This window comes from Delphinapterus leucas, chromosome 14 (assembly GCF_059928025.1).
Source record: "Delphinapterus leucas isolate spDelLeu-1000000601 "Yukka" chromosome 14, BTC_Dleu_Yukka2, whole genome shotgun sequence".
Lineage (NCBI taxonomy): Eukaryota > Metazoa > Chordata > Mammalia > Artiodactyla > Monodontidae > Delphinapterus > Delphinapterus leucas.
Window position 1 is genome coordinate 89,288,295 of NC_143142.1, and position 15,743 is coordinate 89,304,037.

Here is a 15,743-nt window from a genome sequence, read left to right on the forward strand (position 1 = left end):
TTTAGCCTGGATTGGGGCGGGGGACGGCGGGGCGAGGGGCGGGGTTGGGAAGAGGAGTCTCTGACCCTGGGCCGTGGGGCAACCGGCGGGGAGCCTGCCCCCAGAGTTTGCTGCCCGCGAGGTCGCAGATCCCGCCCAGGCCGGTCGGCTTCGGCGGCTCTAGGTGGGAGAACCGCTAAATGTTCTTCGCAGGCTTGTAAAGCAGAACGTGGAAGCAAGGTCGAGGGGAAAAGACGTTAGTCCCTTGTTTAAAAGAAAATCTAGCAGATGGCTTTCTCCTGTGTTTTGTGAAAGTCAGCAGGTAAAGGGGGCGGGGACCGGACCACCTGCTAGAAACCCCTCGAGTGTGAAGCCCGGTCTCTGGTGCTCTCGCCAGATTCCTGAGCGACTTTGAAGGGACTGGATCATTCGTCCTGGGAAGGAATGCGCCAAAGGACGGGGTAGTGTGGTCTTTTCTGAGCCGACGATTATAAGCAAAACATCCATTTGCGTTTTCTTGGTCTGAGAGCCAAAACCCAGGAGCCCTCTGCTCAGCTGTCCTTGTGAATCCCACGAAATGGATTGCTGGATCTTATGGTAGTTCTATTTTTAATTTTTAAAAGAACTTCCAGAGAGGCTGCACCAATTTACATTCCCACCAGCAGTGCATGGGGATTCCCCTTTCTCCACACCCTCACCAACATTTGTTATTTGTTGTCTTTTTGATAATAGCCATTCTTCTAACAGGTGTGAGGTGACATCTCGTAGTTTTAGTTTGCATTCCCCTGATGATTAGATGTTGAGCATCTTTTCATGTGTCTGTTGGCCATCTGTATGTCTTCTTTGGAAAAATGTCTATTCAGGTCCTCTGCCCGTTTTTTAATTGGGTGGCTTGTTGTTTTGGTGGGGGGAGACCAGGGAGGGGCCCTGGTGAGCGTCTGTCTTGGACTAGAAAGGGGCGCGGGAGGCCCAGGGACTCCTGTTGGCAGCGGCTGTGCCCCCCCGTTCTGAGTCTGAGGGACTTTGGGAGGCTGGGGCCCTGGAGGCCCCTCTAAAGGCTGGAAGCAGGCGCTGTCGCAGGACATCAAAACAGGACTGCACTGCCCGCTGGTCCTCACCCTCCTGCAGCTGCCGCTGGGGGCGCAGCTGTCCCCCAGGACGGCCAAGAGCTAGTGCAAACCCAAACTGTCTACAGGGCAGACGATGTAGGTTCCTGTTTATGATTTTTGAGCATTAGCAGTGTAGCAGGGCAAAGCCAGACGCAAATTTTACTTCTAATTTTATAATTTGGAGTTAGATAAAGGACAGTAAAACCCCAAAGGAGAAGGATAGGAGAAGATCACTAAGGAAGAAAAAAGAAGTGAATAGACGACACATATAAAAGTTACACTACGTTGTGCAGACAAGCTTCTGTGTGACGTGCGACGCTGGAGACGGGGGGGACTGCTTTTATCTTAAAGCCTAACTTTTAAGCTTTGTGCCTGTTTGAAGAATGGTGAGCATTCTGCTTTTATAGGAAAAGGAGTAAAATTTATTAAAACATGACAATTATGATAAAGGAGAAATTCTGAATTAGGTATCGTACTGTTTTGTTTTCTATATAAAATATATAGTTTGAATTTTTGTAAATGTCTACTTTTAAAGCTTCCTTCACCGCATTCCATTTCATCTGCACCTGCCAGGGTGCTCGGCAGAGTAGGTGTGACTGTATGTACGTTGCCTGCAGAGCCATCCTCTTAGCTGAGTGATTTCAAGTGAGTTCTCAAAGTGAGCCTCACTGACATTTTATTTTAAAATGCAGTCATAAAATTTTCCTCTAAACAATTCAGAAATTATTTTTTCCATGGCTTTTTGAAAGAAAGTGTGTTCTGGTATGTAAATGAACAAGAATCACCTCCATTTCCAGCTGGTTGGGACCAACACTTTATGAAAGAAAAGAAAGGCTGTGACAAAGGCGGGAGTGGAGAGGTGTGTCCGGCAGTAAAAGCTGTTTCAATCACAATGGGGAGAACGCGGAGGAATGACTTGGCAGACAAGTCCCAGTGTCATTAAGTGGTGTCTCTGAACTTGAACAAAACCTAGAAAGTGAGCCTAAATTAGATATGGAGGGAGAAGATGACCAAAAACGAGGTTTAGAAGACCTCAGTGTTCGGGTAGTTCTCTGCTCAACTCCCGCGCCTCATGGGGGGTTTGCACTCCACCTGCCGTGCGGGCTCCGCTCCGGTGTCGGAGGTGATTATGACACCTGTGGCAGTCGTGCAGGAAAATGGGAAGGACCAGGAGCGTGCAGTCCGGTGGCCTGTCTCTGCACACAGTTGGGGGTGTGAATTCAGTCACCTCCTTCGTCTCTCTGAGTTGCAGTTGCCTCACCTGTAAAATGAGACAATAACATCTCTGTGATTTTTGAGAATTAAGTATTAATTCTCCTTTCCCTTTGCTACCTTTTATGATAACTGTGTGTTTGTTTTTTAGTTTGGGAATAAGTGTGTGTAAACCAATTTTTAAATGATGACTTTTTCCCCCTAAAAATACTTGCATTCCTCTTCTTTTTTTTTTTTTTTTTTTTGCGGTACGCGGGCCTCTCACTGTTGTGGCCTCTCCCGTTGCGGAGCCCAGGCTCTGGACACGCAGGCTCAGCGGCCATGGCTCACGGGCCCAGCCGCTCCGCGGCACGTGGGATCCTCCCAGACCAGGGCATGAACCCGCGTCCCCTGCATCGGCAGGCGGACTCTCGACCACTGCGCCACCAGGGAAGCCCTCCTCTTCTTTTTTAAGATTTTTTTATTTGGCTGTGCTGGGTCTTCATTGTGACATGCGGGCTCTCTAGTTTTGGCGCTCGGGCTTAGTTGACCCGCAGCATGTGGGATCTTAGGTCCCCGACCAGGGATCGAACCCACATGCCCTACGTTGGAAGGCGGGTTCTTAACCACTGGACCACCAGGGAAGTCCCACTTGTATCCCTCTTCTAATAAAAACTTAAAAATACCACTGGGAGGCCAGAAGTTCCCAATGTTTTGCTATTTCTCCATTATGGCGGGATGAATCTGATTAAAACAGCTCGTGAGACTTAATTCTGGGGAACCTGAGAAGCAGAAGGAAATGACTGGAGGAAAGACTGGAAACACGAAAGGAAATGGTGAAGCGAGGAGGGGCTCGGGATGCAGCCACTCTGCTCTGCTAACAGTCTGCTCTGTGGTGGGACATTGTTGGCTGTGTTCTCTTCCATCAAAGGGGCAGAGGGTCGTGCTCTGCAGAGCACCACAGGGGCACATACAGTTGATTCTTATGATCTGAGGTCCTTACGCACAAAAAGCCACTGTGAACCCTGAAGCCTGGCTCCTCGGGAATTACCCGGGCAGCTTCCCCCAGGCCTCTGGTCACAGCGTTTTCCTCACCCGACCAACAGAACGTTGCTTTGTGTGTGCTTTTGCTTAAAGATGCCCTTCCTCTACATATTGTTGATGCATTAACGTTGACCTTGTGGCCAGCAGCGCCTGATTCAGCCTGGATGCAGCTCATCTAACACTGCGTTTTCTCCTCCTGGGCTCAGGAACCCTGAAAACACAAAGAAAAGGCACCAAAATGCAAAAAAAGTGTCACTAAATGGACCACAAAAGAATATGTGTACCTGTGAGCTGAAACAGGAAGGCGGAGTGTGGCCTGTGCCGCGTCAGCTAAGTCAGGGTGTCCAGAGCACGCGGCGGATACTCAGAAATCAGCCTTGTAGTCAAAGGCTGCGAGGCTCCCAGGAGGAACCAGAGAGGGTGCCGCTCTCGAGATGCTGGCTGGGTGGCCCAGGAAGGATATGCACTTCATACCTCACTGGTAGAAAGCTTGCTTAGTAACAGTAAGTTTTTACTTTTTTTTTTCTTTTTTTTTTTTGGCCGCGTCACGTGGCTTGTGGGATCTTAGTTCCCCAACCAGGGATTGAACCTGGGCCCTGGCAGTGAAAGCGCCGAGCCGTAACCAGTGGACCGCCAGGGAATTCCCCTTTACTTTCTATTTGAAAGCAGAATAAACCCAGCAAAGTAAGGCTTCAAGGAGCGAGAGTGACTGCGTTCTTCTCTAAATTCGCTTCTTCTCTTGACCTTGAGCCTGCCCTAGGCTTTCTAGGGCCTCTGCCCCACACCCTCCAGCGTATTTCAGCTCTGGTCTGTGGTGCACGTGTGAGCTGCGGCCTCCACACCTCTGTGCTGTGAAGGTCCCCACTTAGCTTCTCCTATCTAAGCCACCACTGCTGTTTTCCGAAACACCAGACAGCTTTGGAAACTTTCTCCTCCTCCTCTTCTCTGAATGACGCTGTACTTCCTCTTTTTTTTTTTTTTTAAATTGGAATATAGTTGATTTACAATGTTGTGTTAGTTTCAGGTGTACTGCAAAGTGAATCAGTTATACATACATCCACTTTTTGGTTTGTTTTTTAGAATCTTTTCCCACATAGGCCATTACAGAGTATTGAGTAGATTTCACTGTGCTCTACAGTAGGTCCTTATCAGTTATCTATTTTTTTTAATTAATTAATTATTTATTTATTTATTTAATTTTGGGCTGTGTTGGGTTTTCGTTGCTGCATACGGGCTTCTTCTAGTTGCGCGAGCGGGGGCCACTCCTCGCCGCGGTGTGCGGGCTTCTCACCATGGTGGACTCCCCACCATTGCGGAGCACGGGCTCCAGGCTCACGGGCTTCAGTAGTTGCAGCATTCGGGTGCAGGAGCTGTGGCTTGCGGGCTCTAGAGCTCAGGCTCAGTAGTTGTGGCGCATGGGCCCAGTTGCTCCACAGCATGTGGGATCCTCCCGGACCAGGGCTCGAACCCGTGTCCCTGCATTGGCAGGCAGATTCCCAACCACTGCCCCACCAGGGAAGTCCTAGTTATATATTTTATACATAGTAGTGTATATATGTCAATGTCAATCTCCCAATTTATCCCCCCTACCTTATCCCCTGGTAACCATAAGTTTGTTTTCTACCTTTGTGACTCTATTTATGTTTTGTAAATAGGTTCATTGGTACAGTTTTTTAGATTCCACATAGAAGCAATATCATATGATATTTCTCTTTGTCTGACTCACTTCACTCAGTATGACAATCTCTAGGTCCATCCATGTTGCTGGAAATGGCATTATTTCATTCTTTTTTATGGCTGAGTAATACTCCATTGTATATGTGTACCACATCTTCTTTATCCACTCCTCTGTTGAACATTTAAGTTGCTTCCATGTCTTGGCTATTGTAAATAATGCTGCAGTGTAAATTGGGGTGCATGTATCTTTTCAAATTATGGTTTTCTCAAGATATATGCCCAGGAGTGGGATTGCTGTGTCATATGGTAGTTCTATATTTAGTTTTTTAAGGAACCTCCATACTGTTCTCCATAATGGTTTACATTCCCACCAACACCGTGGGAGGGTTCCCTTTTCTCCACACCCTCACCAGCATTTATTGTTTGTAGATTTTTTTGATGATGCCCATTCTGACTGGTGTGAGGTGATACCTCATTGTAGTTTTGATTTGCATTTCTCTAATAATTTGTGATGTTGAGCATTTTTCATGTGCTTTTTGGCCATCTGTATGTCTTTTTTGTCTACTTAGATCTTCCACGCATTTTTTGATTGGGTTGTTTGTTTATTTGTTTTTTGATATTGAGCTGCATGAGCTGTTTGTGTACTTTGGAGATTAATCCCTTGTTGGTCACTTCATTTGCAAATATTTTCTCCCATTCTGAGGGTTGTCTCTTCTTTTTATTTATGGTTTCCTCTGCTGTGCAAAAGCTTTTAAGTTTCGTTAGGTCCCATTTGTTTATTTTTGTTTTTATTTTCATTACTCTAGGGGATGGATCAAAAAAGATATTGCTGCAATTTATGTCAGAGAGTGTTCCTGCCTATGGTTTCCTCTAAGAGTTTTATAGTATACGGCCTTACATTTAGGTCTTTAATCCATTTTGAGTTTTTTTATGTGTATGGTGTTAGAGAGTGTTCTAATTTCATTCTTTTACATGTAGCTGTCCAGTTTTCCCAGCACCACTTATTGAAGAGACTGTCTTTTCTCCATTGTATATTCTTGCCTCCTTTGTCATAGATTAGGTGACCATAGGTGCATGCGTTTATCTCTGGACTTTCTGTCCTGTTCCATTGATCTATATTTCTGTTTTAGTGCCAGTACCATACTGTCTTGATTACTGTAGCTTTGTAGTATAGTCTGAAGTTTGGGAGCCTGATTCCTCCAGCTCCGTTTTGCTTTCTCAAGATTGCTTTGGCTATTCGGGGTCTTTTGTGTTTCCATACAAATTGTAAACATGTTTTTTTCTAATTCTGTGAAAATGCCATTGGTAATTTGATAGGTATTGCATTGAATCTGTAGATTGCTTTGGGTAGTATAGTCATTTTGACAATATTGATTCTTCCAATCCAAGAACATGATATATCTCTCTGAATCTGTTTGTGTCCTCTTTGATTTCTTTCATCAGCATCTTATAGTTTTCTGAGTACAGGTCTTTTGCCTCCTTAGGTAGGTTTATCCCTAGGTATTTTATTCTTTTCGATGCAATGGTAAATGGGATTGTTTCTTTAATTTCTCTTTCTGGTCTTTCGTTGTTAGTGTATAGAAATGCAACAGATTTCTGTGTATTAATTTTGTATCCTGGAACTTCCCCAAGTTCATTGAAGAGCTCTAGTAGTTTTCTGGTAGCATCTTTAGAACTTTCTATGTATAGTATCATGTCATCTGTAAACAGTGACAGTTTTACTTCTTCTTTTCCAGTTTGGATTCCTTTTATTTGTTTTTCTTCTCTGATTGCCTTGGCTAGGACTTCCAAAACTATGTTGAATAAGAGTGGCAAGAGTGGAAATCCTTGTCTTGTTCCTGATGTTAGAGGAAATGCTTTCAGTTTTTCACCATTAAGATAGATGTTAGTTGAGGGTTTGTTGTATATGGTCTTTATTATCTGAGGTAGGTTCCCTCTATGCCCACTTTCTGGAGAGTTTTTATCATAAGTAGGTGTTGAATTTTGTCAAAAGCTTTTCTGCATTTATTGAGATGACCATATGGTTTTTATTCTTCAGTTTGCTAATGTAGTGTATTACGTTGATTGATTTGCATATATTGAAGAATCCTTGCATCCCTGGGATAAATCCCACTTGGTCATGGTGTATGATTCTTTTAATGTGTTGTTGGATTCTGTTGGCTAGAATTTTGTTGAGGATTTTTGTGTCTATGTTCATCATAGATATTGGCCTGTAATTTTCTTTCTTTCTTTTTTTGTGTGGTATCTTTGCCTGGTTTTGGTATCAGGGTGATGGTGGCCTCAAAGAATGAGCTTGGGAGTGTTCCTTCCTCTGCAATTTTTTGGAATGGTTTCAGAAGGATAGGTGTTAGCTCTTCTCTAAATGTTTGATAGAATTCACCTGTGAAGCCATCTGCTTCTGGACTTTTGTTTGTTGGAAGTTTTTAAATTGCAGTTTCAATTTCATTATTTGTGATTGGTCTGTTCATATTTTCTATTTCTTCCTGGTTCAGTCTTGGAAGGTTGTACCTTTCTAAGAATTTCTCTATTTCTCTACTTCCTCTTAAAAGGAGCTTGTTCACACAGGGCCACTTCATTTTACTACCTTGACTCCTAAAATGGTCAGACCTTTATTCTGGCTTTTGAAAGCACTAAATCAAACAAAACATGAACTGACAGCATTAAAAAGGGGTGTGTGTGTGTGTGTGTGTGTGTGTGTGTGTGTGTGTGTTTTAATTATGGAGCTTCTCTGAGCTTCTAAGAGAAACTCATTACAAATCTCTAAGAGAAGCCCGTGAGGATCCCCTCAAGGGTGAGGGGCCTTCAGGGTTGTCTCAGATAACTCTCAGGCAGGGTGGAGACAGAAAACAGTAATGAGGACATAAACGAGGTGAAGGATCCAGAGAGGAGAGCTCAGAGCAAGAAACTTTCTCAGAGTAATAAAAGCAGGGATTGTGGAAAGGGGCTAAAAGGAAATCAGGGAATACTGTGTGGGAACTGAGGTCTTGGAGGTACTGATGGGAAAGGGGCTAGATGGGCTGGGCAGGGACTTCCTGCACACAGAGTCCCAAGGACACCAGGTTGGTTATATTTTCCTAAGCTGTTCTCATTTAGAATCAAAAGCAGGTGGACTGGGCCCCAAGCTGTGAAAGAGCCCACTTCTCTGTGTTTGACCCAAATCTTATCCTTCAGGTTTCTGAAGAACAACACAAGATGACGTCACACCTCTCCAGGCATTTTACCAAAAGTTAGGGCATTGACTGGGGAAGAGAGGAGCCCTCAGCAGTGGAATAGGGATCCTTGGGTGGATTCTGATGAGTATGAGAAGCTTGAACCTCCAAGTTCCTCTGTACCTCCCTCACTGCTAGAGTCCAGTGTCCTTCTCCCATCCGAGGAGACCAACCTCCCCTTGTGAAGACTTTGTAATGTTCTCAGCGAGACAGTTAGCTTTCAAGAGAATGCCATTCTCAAGACCCACCCACCACAGTCAGATCCCTGTGCATGGGGGATGCATACCAAGTCTGGCCCGGGGAGAGAGGTATGCAAAAGGCTTGTTCTAGTTGTTATCAACGGATATCTGAGCATAACGTTTGAAAATGGATTCTATTGATATTATACGAGGAGGAAAACAATGTTGGGTTGAACAGAATCTATTGATATGGGGTACTTAGCAGATATTCTGGACTCAGCGTTAGCCTCAGCAGCTGGGAGTTGTTCTCACAATTTTCTTAGTTGGTTGACTGACAGCCAGAGTAATTGGTGGCCACATTAAATGAATTTGAGATCCATAACTTTCTTGATTTAATGGACTCTCCTGGCTTAATGAGTTAAAAAATAATGGAATGGGTATGTCAAGTAAGACCCACTTACACATTTCCTCCCTAGGTTCTGGTAAGAAGGCACTGAGACACTCTTACCAAAGCATGGAGAAATATATTAATTAAGAGAACACTAATATAACCCACTTCTGCTTGATAATGAGATGCTGCTGCACGTGCACAATTTGATGCCTCTCTTGCCTCAGCCTGAGGATGCTCCTGGGGTGGGTGTCTCTTATCTGGAATCAGAGCCAAGCCTCATTATTGCTTTCTCCTTGGGTAGCAGGAACTCTGGAGAAGGTGCTCATTTTAGGTGCGGTCATAGGGTGGTAAGAGAAAAATTAGACTGTTCTGTGGTACAGGAAGACTCCTCGTGCAGCAACTAAGATCCAACACATCCAAAAATAATAAATAAAAATAAATTAATTTAAAAAAAAGAACAGACATTCACTGTTGATTCAAAATGTAATGACCAACGTGCACTGAAGAATGTGTATTCTGCTGCTGTTGAGTGGAGTTTTCTGTATATGTCTGTTAGGTTTAATTGGTTTTTAACGTTGTTCAAGTCCTCTGTTTCCTTATTGATCTCCTGTTTAGATGTTCTATCCATTATTGAAAGTAGAGAATTGAAATCTCCAACTGTTCTGGTAGAACTGTCTATCTTCCCCTCCAATTCTGTCAATATTTGCTTCATATGTTTTGAGACTCCACCTTTTTAGTGCATATATAATTATAACTGTTATATCTTTTTAAAAAATTATTGAAGTATAGTTGATTTACAATGTGTTAGTTTCTGCTGTACAGCAAAGTGACTCAGTTATATATATATATATATATGCACTCATATATTTCTGTATATATATATATTTTTTTTCATATCTTTTCCATTATGGTTTATCACAGGATATTAAATATAGTTCCCTGTGCTATACAGTAAAACCTTGCTGTTTATCCATCCTATATATAATAGTTTGTATTTGCTAATCCCAAACTCCCAATCCTTCCATCCCCCCTACCCTTGGAAACCACCAGTCTGTTCTCTATGTCTGTGACTCTGTTTCTGTTTTATAGATATGTTCATTTGCGTCGTACTTTAGATTCCACGTGTAAATGATATCATATGGCATTTTTCTTTCTTTCTGACTTACATCGCTAAGTATGATAATCTCTAGGTCCGTCCATGTTGCTGCAGATGGCATTATTTCATTCTTTTTTAAAAACATCTTTATTAGACTATAATTGCTTTATAATAGTGTGTTAGTTTCAGCTGTATAACAAAGTGAATCAGCTATACGTATACATATATCCCCGTATCCCCTCCCTCTTGCATCTCCCTGCCCCCGCCTCCCTATCCCACCCCTCTAGGTGGTCACAAAGCACCGAGCTGATCTGCCTATGCTATGCAGCCGCTTCCCATTAGCTCTCTATTTTACATTTGGTAGTGTATATATGTCCATGCCACTCTCTCCCTTCGTCCCAGCTTACCCTTCCCCCTCCCCATGTCCTCAAGTCCGTTCTCTACATCTGCATCTTTATTCCTGTCCTGCCACTAGGTTCTCCAGAACCATTTATTTATTTAGATTCCATATATATGTGTTAGTGTATGGTATTTGTTTTACTCTTTCTGACTTATTTCACTCTGTATGACAGACTCTAGGTCCATCCACCTCTACAAATAACTCAGTTTCATTTCTTTTTATGGTTGAGTAATATTCCATTGTATATATGTGCCACATCTTCTTTATCCATCCATCTGTCGATGGACACTTAGGTTGATTCCATGTCCTGGCTATTGTAAATAGAGCTGCAATGAACATTGTGGTACATGACCCTTTTTTTTTTATAATTTAAAAAAACTTATTTATTTGTTTGTTTATTTATTTATTTGGCTGCATTGGGTCTTTGTTGCTGCCCATGGGCTTTCTCTAATTGCGGCGAGCGTGGGCTACTCTTCGTTGCGGTGTGCAGGCTTCTCATTGCAGTGGCTTCTCTTGTTGCGGAGCATGGGCTCTAGGTGCGTGGGCTTCAGTAGTTGTGGCACACAGGCTCAGGAGTCGTGGCTTGTGGGCTCTAGAGCACAAGCTCAGTAGTTGTGGCACATGGGCTTAGTTACTCCGCGGCATGTGGGATCTTCCCAGACAAGGGCTCGAACCTGTGTCCCCTGCATTGGCAGGCGGATTCTTAACCACTGCGCCACCAGGGAAGTCCCCATGACTCTTTTTGAATTATGGTTTTCTCCAGGCATATGCCCTGTAGTGGGATTGCTGGGTTGTATGGTAGTTCTATTTTTAGTTTTCTAAGGAACCTCCATACTGTTCTCTATAGTGGCTGTATCAATTTACATTCCCACCAACAGTGCATGAGGGTTCCCTTTTCTCCACACCCTCTCCAGCATTTGTTGTTTGTAGATTTTTTGATGATGGCCATTCTGACCAGTGTGAGCTGATACCTCATTGTAGTTTTGATCTGCATTTCTCTAATGATTAGTGATGTTGAGCATCCTTTAATGTGTTTGTTGGCAATCTGTATATCTTCTTTGGAGAAATGTCTATTTAGGTCTTCTGCCCATTTTTGGATTGGGTTGTTTGTTTTTTTGATATTGATGTGCATGAGCTGCTTGTATATTTTGGAGATTAATCCTTTGTCAGTTGCTTCGTTTGCAAATATTTTCTCCCATTCTGAGCGTTGTCTTTTCGTCTTAAGGTTTCTTTTGCTGTGCAAAAGCTTTTAAGTTTCATTAGGTCCCATTTGTTTATTTTATTTCCCTTTCTCTAGGAAGTGGGTCGAAAAGGATCTTGCTGTGATTTATGTCATAGAGTGTTCTGCCTATGGTTTCCTCTAAGAGTTTTATAGTGTCTGGCCTTACATTTAGGTCTTTAATCCATTTTGAGTTTATTTTTGTGTATCGTGTTAGGGAGTGTTCTAATTTCATTCTTTTACATGTAGCTGTCCAGTCTTTCCAGCACCACTTATTGAAGAGGCTGTCTTTTCTCCATTGTATATTCTTACCTCCTTTATCAAAGATAAGGTGACCATATGTATGTGGATTTATCTCTGTGCTTTCTATCCTATTCCATTGATCTGTATTTCTGTTTTTGTGCCAGTACCATACTGTCTTGATTACTGTAGCTTTGTAGTATAGTCTGAAGTCCCAGAGCCTGATTCCTTCAGCCCCATTTTTCTTTCTCAAGATTGCTTTGGCTATTCGGGGTCTTTGGTGTTTCCATACAAATTGTGAAATTTTTTGTTTTAGTTCTGTGAAAAATGCCATTGGTAGTTTGACAGGGATTGCATTGAATCTGTATATTGCTTTGGGTAGTATAGTCATTTTCACAATGTTGATTCTCCCAATCCAAGAACATGGTATATCTCTCCATCTGTTTGTATCATCTTTAGTTTCTTTCATCAGTGTCTTATAGTTTTCTGCATACTGGTTTTTTGTCTCTTTAGGTAGGTTTATTCCTAGGTATTTTATTCTTTTTGTTGCAGTGGTAAATGGGAGTGTTTCCTTAATTTCTCTTTCAGATTTTTCCTCGTTAGTGTATAGGATTGCAAGAGATTGCTGTGCATTAATTTTGTATCCTGCTACTTTACCAAATTCATTGATTAGCTCTAGTATTTTTCTGGTAGCATCTTTAGGATTCTCTGTGTATACTATCAAGTCATCTGCAAACAGTGACAGTTTTACTTCTTCTTTTCTGATTTGGATTCCCTTTATTTCTTTTTCTTCTCTGATTGCTGTGGCTAAAACTTCCATAACTATGTTGAATAATAGAGGTGAGAGTGGGCGACCTTGTCTTCTTCCTGATCTTAGTGGAAATGCTTTCAGTTTTTCACCATTGAGAACGATGTTGGCTGTGGGTTTGTCATATATGGCCTTAATTATGTTGAGGTAAGTTCCCTCTGTGCTTACTTTATGGAGGGGTTTTGTCATAAATGGATGTTGAATTTTGTCAAAAGCTTTTCCTGCATCTATTGAGATGATCATATGGTTTTTCTCCTTCTGTTTGTTAATATGGTTTATCACATTGATTGATTTGCATATATTGAAGAATCCTTGCATTCCTGGGATAAACCCCACCGATCATGGTGTATGATCCTTTTAATGTTCTGTTGGATTCTGTTTGCTAGTATTTTGTTGAGGATTTTTGCCTCTATGTTCATCAGTGATATTGGCCTGTAGTTTTCTTTTTTTGTGACATCTTTGTCTGGTTTTGGTATCTGGGTGATGGTGGCCTTGAAGAATGAGTTTGGGAATGTTCTTCCTCCTGCTATATTTTGGAAGAGTTTGAGAAGGATAGGTGTTACCTCTTCTCTAAATGTTTGATAGAATTCACCTGTGAAGCCATCTGGTCCTGGGCTTTTGTTTGTTGGAAGGTTTTTAATCACAGTTTCAATTTCAGTGCTTGTGATTGGTTTGTTTATATTTTCTATTTCTTCCTGGTTCAGTTTGGGAAGGCTGTGCTTTTCTAAGAATTTGTCCTTTTCTTCCAGGTTGACTATTTTATTGGCATATTGTTGCTTGTAGTAATCTCTCATTATCCTTTGTATTTCTGCAGTGTCAGTTGTTACTTCTCCTTTTTTCATTTCTAATTATATTGATTTGAGTCTTTTCCCTTTTTTCTTTATGAGTCTGGCTAATGGTTTATCAATATTGTTTATCTTCTCAAAGAACCAGCTTTTAGTTTTATTGATCTTTGCTGTTGTTTCCTTCATTTCTTTTTCATTTGTTTCTGATCTGATCTTTATGATTTCTTTCCTTCTGCTAACTTTGGTGTTTTTGTGTTCTTCTTTCTCTAATTGCTTTCTTATTTGAGATTTTTCTTGTTTCCTGAGTTAGGATTGTATTGCTATAAACTTTCCTCTTAGAACTGCTTTTGCTGCATCCCATAGGTTTTGGGTCATCGTGTTTTTATTGTCATTTCTTTCTAGGTATTTTTTGATTTCCTCTTTGATTTCTTCAATGATCTCTTGGTTATTTAGTAGTATATCGTTTAGCCTCCATGTATTTGTATTTTTTATAGTTTTTTTTTTCCTGTAATTGGTATCTAGTCTTATAGCATTGTGGTCGGAAAAGATACTTGACACAATTTCAGTTTTCTTAAATTTACCAAGGCTTGATTTGTGACCCAAGATATGATCTATCCTGAAGAATGTTCCATGAGCACTTGAGAAGAAAGTATATTCTGTTGTTTTTGGATGGAATGTCCTATAAATATCAATGACGTCCATCTTGTTTAATGTGTCACTTAAAGCTTGTGTTTCCTTATTTATTTCATTTTGGATGATCTGTCCATTGGTGAAAGTGGGGTGTTAAAGTCCCCTACTATTATTGTGTTACTGTCGATTTCCCCTTTTATGGGTGTTAGCATTTGCCTTATGTATTGAGGTGCTCCTCTGTTGGGTGCATAAATATTTACAACTGTCATATCTTCTTTTTTGTGTGTGTGGTACACGGGCCTCTCACTGTTGTGGCCTCTCCCACTGTGGAGCACAGGCTCTGGACACACAGGCTCAGTGGTCATGGCTCACGGGCCCAGCCACTCCACGGCATGTGGGATCTTCCCGGACCGGGGCACGAACCTGTTTCCCCTGCATCGGCAGGCGGACTCTCAACCACTGAGCCACCAGGGAAGCCCTGCTATCTTCTTCTTGGATTGGTCCCTTGATCATTATGTAGTGTCCTTGTTTGTCTCTTGTAATAGTCTTTATTTTAAAGTCCATTTTGTCTGATATAAGAATTGCTACTCCAGCTTTCTTTCGATTTCCATTTGCATGGAATATCTTTTTCCATCCCCTCACTTTCAGTCTGTATGTGTCCCTAGGTCTGAAATGGGTGTCTTGTAGACAGCATATATATGGATCTTGTTTTTGTATCCATTCAGCCAGTCTGTGTCTTTTGGTTGGAGCATTTAATCCATTTACATTTAAGGTAATTATCGATATGTATGTTCCTATTACCATTTTTTAAATTGTTTTGAGTTTGTTATTGTGGGTCTTTTCCTTCTCTTGTCTTTCCTGCCTAGAGAAGTTCCTTTAGCATTTGTTGTAAAGCTGGTTTGGTGGTGCTGAATTCTCTTTTGCTTTTCTGTAAAGGTTTTAATTTCTCCGTCAAATCTGAATGAGATCCTTGCTGGGTAGAGTGATCTTGGTTGTAGGTTTTTCCCTTTCATCACTTTAAATATGTCTTGCCACACCCTTCTGGCTTGCAGAGTTTCTGCTGAAAGATCAGCTATTAACCTTATGGGGATTCCTTTTATGTTTTTTGCTGCTTTTCCCTTGTTGCTTTTAATATTTTTTCTTTGTATTTAATTTTTGATAGTTTGATTAGCCTGTTTCTTGGCATGTTTCTCCTTGGATTTATCCTGTATGGGACTCTCTGTGCTTCCTGGACTTGATTGACTATTTCCTTTCCCATAGTAGGGAAGTTTTCAACTATAATCTCTTCAAATATTTTCTCAGTCCCTTTCTTTTTCTCTTCTTCTTCTGGGACCCCTATAATTCGAATGTTGGTGTGTTTAATGTTGTCCCAGAGGTCTCTGAGACTGTCCTCAATTCTTTTCATTCTTTTTTCTTTATTCTGCTCTGTGGTAGTTATTTCCACTATTTTGTCTTCCAGGTCACTTATCTGTTCTTCTTCCTCAGTTATTCTAGTATTGATTCCTTCTAAAGAATTTGTAATTTCATTTATTGTGTTGTTCATCATTGTTTGTTTGCTCTAACAGAGCAAGCGTTTCTTGTATTTTCTCCATTCTATTTGCAAGATTTTGGATCATCTTTACTGTCATTACTCTGAATTCTTTTTCAGGTAGACTGCCTATTTCCTCTTCATTTGTTTGGTCTGGTGGGTTTTTACCTGCTCTTTCATCTGCTGTGTGTTTCTCTGTCTTCTCATTTTGCTTAACTTACTGTGTTTGGGGCCTCCTTTTTGCAGGCTGCAGGTTCG